This window comes from Penaeus monodon, chromosome 36, assembly GCF_015228065.2.
Source record: "Penaeus monodon isolate SGIC_2016 chromosome 36, NSTDA_Pmon_1, whole genome shotgun sequence".
In the NCBI taxonomy this organism is placed as follows: Eukaryota; Metazoa; Arthropoda; class Malacostraca; order Decapoda; family Penaeidae; genus Penaeus; species Penaeus monodon.
In genome coordinates, this window is record NC_051421.1 from 4,701,681 (window position 1) to 4,706,680 (window position 5,000).

Consider the following 5,000-nt stretch of genomic DNA (forward strand, 5'->3'; position numbering starts at 1 on the left):
TGGTTATGATAATGATAATGACGATGAAGATGATGATGGTGATGATGATGATGACGATGATGATGATGATGATGATGATGATGATGATGATAATGATGATGATGATGATGATGATGATGATGATGATGATGATGATGATGATGATGATGATGATGATGATGATGATGATGATGATGATGATGATAATGAAGATGATGATTATAAAAAATAACACCAACACTAACAACAACAACAATAACGACAAAAACAACAACAACAATAACAATAATAACAATAACACTATGACCTCAGCAGCGATATAGTTCGAACTTCCCCATTGCAGTTTTAGAATATAGCCTCGTTTGGGAAAAGTTAACAGGTGTTTAGTTCACTTACTTGCGTTTGACGGTTCGCGCATATTCTCTCGAAGTCACTCAGGCCGGTAGCTATGCAGAAAGACAACAATATTGCACTAGATTATAACAGTATTCATATCGGTATCATGGAATAATGTTAACCGAATTGGCAGTTGTATTAAACGGTAGAATGAATTCATTTGCCTGTATGATGTGTTGAGTTATGCTATGCTATGGGTAATCTGGCAACCCACCGTCAGAATTTCGAAATATAAGCTTACGTATACGAGCATATAGATAATAGAATATAAACCATAAACTATAGAATCGATAATAAAGTATATATAAAATATATATATATATAAATATATATATGAATATATATAATAAAATATGAAATAAATAATAAAGTATATAAAAGGCGCTGAAAGCATGGCAATACTCGTTGCAAGAGTTTGCATTCTAATTATTATATTTTTTTCTGTTGTTAATACTAGCGTCATAATCATAGTTATTATTATTATTTTCATTATTTTTTTAGTGAATTATCATTCTAAATTAAAGGTTCTGAAATGAATTGGTGTTAAATTTCGATATTCTTTCAATTTCATTTATTATTATGTATTTTACTATTATTATTATTATTTACTATTATTATTATTATTTTGATATTATCATTATTATCCTCATTATCATGATTTTTTATCATTGCCATTGTCATTATCATCATTATTATAATTATCATTAACATCATCATTACTGTTATTAGTATTAGGGTTTGATTATTATACATTTTCTTTACCTTTATTTAATAAATGATATTTTGATAAAATGCCACTGGAATATGGCATAACTGGCAACGCAGATCAATTTCTAGACGTCTGGCAGTGCTCATAATAAGATTATATTATGAAGAGATTATTTCCAGGAATATTATCTTGCAATTGCATAAGTAAAAATGCACAGACTGCTGAATATATATATATATTTCAGGAGAGTCTATAAATTATGTTGGGGATGTACCGGAGTTTTGAGAAAGGGAACCGTGTATGTGTATGTATCTAAATAAATAAATAAATAAATAAATAAATATATACATACATACACACACACACACACACATACACACACACACATACACATATATATATATACATATATATATATATATATATATATATATATATATATGTACACACACACACACACACAAACGTATATATATAATATATATATATATATATATATATATATATATATATATATATATATATATATATATATCATCATCATCATCATCAAGGGGCTAACGCCGACGGGGGCGCATGGCCGCATCCACCCTCAAGGCGAGTCTCCAGGCAGGCACACGGCCCATCTCTAATTCCTCGCGACAGGTCTCGTCGAGCTGCCCAATCCATGATCTCATAGGTCGTCCCACAGGTCTCCTCCACCCAAGATTGTCTTGCAGGGAGACAACCTGATGGGCAGGGTCGTCCATAGGGAAGTGAGCTAGGTGGCCATATAGCCTGAGTTGGCGATCCCGGATTATGCAAGTAACAGGTCCCATGCCAGTCTCACGGTGTAACCGCCGGTTGGACACGTGGTCCTGCCAACTGTACCCCATAAACCGGCAAAGGGGATTTGTTACAAAAGGCTAAAGGCGAGACTCCCAAGACAGGTAGCGTCCGGGTTTCATTTCATAGAAAAAAAATGGCGTAAAAGGGCCCTTGAAGACCCCAGCTTGGCCTTTCTGCATAGGTACCAACCCAAACGTCTTGTTGACGAGTTCGGCTCCTGTTGCCAGCCCAACCCTTACTGATTCCTGGTCGACAACCAGAGAATGGAACGTATTTTCTGTGTTTCAACGTCCTCGCCGCAAGCAGGATGCCCTAAAACGGGTTCCCCTAACAGGCCCCAAAGCCCCGATCTTGGTCGGGGTCCGGGAGACCTCTAGGCCCCGGGGGTTTCGCCCTCATTGAAAATGATCAAGAGGCCAAAGGATTCAAGGACTCAATAGGATGGAACATCGCGGAAAAAGCAAGGTCGAGACCTAATTTTGCAAGTGTTGTCCAACTGATTTTGGGCTTAGCTCTGCCCAGAAAAGTGTTGGTGAAAGGACGCAGCTTGCCTCACCCCTGAATTAACGGGGAAAAGAATTTCGACATACCCCCACCACACTTTAAAAGCATTTAAATACCATAAGAGGCTTGCACCCGGCCAATTCTGTCAGAATTCCCCACCTCAGGATTCCCTTTGGGTTTTCCCCAATGCACTGAGTAAAACCAACTTCTTGAGGTCGATGTAGGTTGCGAGAAAACCCAAAGGACCAAACTCAAAAAGGGGGCGTTCCCAATTACTCCGAAGGGGCCAGTAACAGTCTATTGTGGACTTCCCAGAAGCTCCGGTCTCTTTATGCCTCAGTAGGGGGTTGGGATCCTTTTCAGAAAATGGGGGCCGAAAAACCTTTTCCTGGTAGCTAAAGCAGTGCCACGGAAAGGTTGCTACAATTCCCAACGATCCCTTTTCCCCCTTCCAAAAGGGGGGTGACCCCCCCCTCAGCAGGCCCGGGGGATTGGTACCAACTGCCAAAGGGCAGTCGGAAAGTATGCGGGCCCCGAGCCATGGGTTCACCCCCACCCTTTGGGATTCCCGCGGGGAATATCCATAGCCTAAAGTTTCCCACTTTTCAGTTTGGGAAAATTTCCAGCCAAACCCTCTTTTGGGGTTTTTAGGGGGGTTTTCCTCCTGAGGGTTTTGGGCCCGGCACAGGCACTGCGACTTTTCATTGCATCCCAAGCTAACTTTTTTGGGGGTCCCCCTGGTAAAAACTTTTCAAAAAAACTCAGCCCAATTTTTTACAAACCCCCAACATGACTGAATGATCCGCCCAAATTCCGCTGATAATTTGCATTCACCTGTGGGAGGGTTTGGGGTTTTCGTTTTCTCAGGGTTTGGTAGCAGGGCGAAGGTTTTTACCAAAAAAAATGGCCTTCGCCCTCTCAAAAAGGGATTCCTGATGAACTTTTCCCTTTGTCCTTCTCAGCAGTGTCCGAGCCCTACGCCCCAATGGAACGACCCCAAAGGATTTTGATTCCCTTTCCCGCTGAGCTTTGCGCCCTGTTTTCCCAGGGGCCCTCTAATGCTCCGGGGGGAGAGGGAAAATTCCCTTGCCTGCCCCTTGGGAAATACCCCCCTTGGACCCCTGACCCTGCTTCGATTTTTTACGTGTTTTAAAGAACTCCCACGAGCAACTGGGTCCGCGGGTTTGCGGGGTTCTGTAAATCTTCAGAGACTGTCATGGTAAACCCCCACTGGCCCACCCCTTCCCCTTTTAGTCTTTCCAAGTGAAACACCTTAGGGTGGCCACTGGAGGGCGGGGAAATTTTTGAAGGGGGCCCCGGAAAAGTACCCACAAGCAGCCTAGGTGGTCCCCAAAACTGGGGCACCCCGGGAAAACCCGGCAGCTGGAGGTTTCCTCCATTGTTCTGACAAAAAATGTTTTCAAATTCCCCTTTGGGCCCTTTTACCCACATCGCTGTCCCAATTCCACGAGGGGTTGGACGCGGGAAACCGGGAGCCAGAGATCCTTTTTTTTTCCCGGGGACCTAAAAAGTCCCGGAAAAGGAGGCTATTTCGCTGCTGGGATCACCCCCAACCCATGGGGGCCGACAGACATCTCGTACCCACTCGGTCCAGCCGGAAACCGCTTTGGATGTCGCCCAAAACAAGGGCGAATTTTGCCGGGGGCAATCGGCTGCCCAGATGCGATTTTGGGTTTAAAAACCCCTTTTTCACATCGATTTTAAAACATCGGTAGGAGGCGTATACACAAAAAAAGAACAAAAACCCCAAAAACATGTTTCATTTCTAAATGCCATAATACCTCATCAAACCGGTGCCCAACCTCGACACCGCGGGCTAAAGTCGACTGGAGAGGCCCTAGGGCTACACCCTGGAGGTGGTGACCATCGTTGCGGCCCCGACCAGTAGTAGGTGTAACCACCTACTACTGAAATTGAGGGCAGCCACCTCAACTCCCAGGCGCTTCAATTCCCGCGATAGCAGAGGTAACCGCTCATCCTGCCGCAAGGACCGGATGTTCCAAGCGCCTACCCGGAGAGCATGCCTGAGATTAAGCCTCGGTGGTCACTCCGGGTGCACGCCACCTCTGCCGTCCCCGCCGACACAGCCCCAAATAAAGGGGGTCAGCATGCTGTGGGACCGCCCATCCACCTGTGGGGTTCCCGAGGGCTTTGCCCCACAAGCTTGATGGTGGATTGGCGCCTGCCGGGGCACAGGCAGGACAAATAACTCTCATTCCAATCCTGCACCCCGACATTTGCCCTCCCAGCGGGACCCACAGCCCGCCTTACTTGCTGGGTGGGAGGGACAACACCCCTCCCCCCAGCATTTCCATTTAAAAAGGACGTTGCCAGAGGGTCATTCTGGGGGGAGGAGGACTGGAAACACCCACCTCCCCCGAGCCGCCCCATTACCCCAGGGTGGCTAGGGGGCAGGAGTTGGTACGAAGCCAGAGAGTGTACACACGCCGGTGGGCCATAACTCCATACCTCTGGGGCCTCCTGCTGCTCCGAGATCCCCCACAGATTTAGCCTAGGACCGCAAGGTGCCCAGTTACCCATGGGTGGCCACGAGGAGGCACTG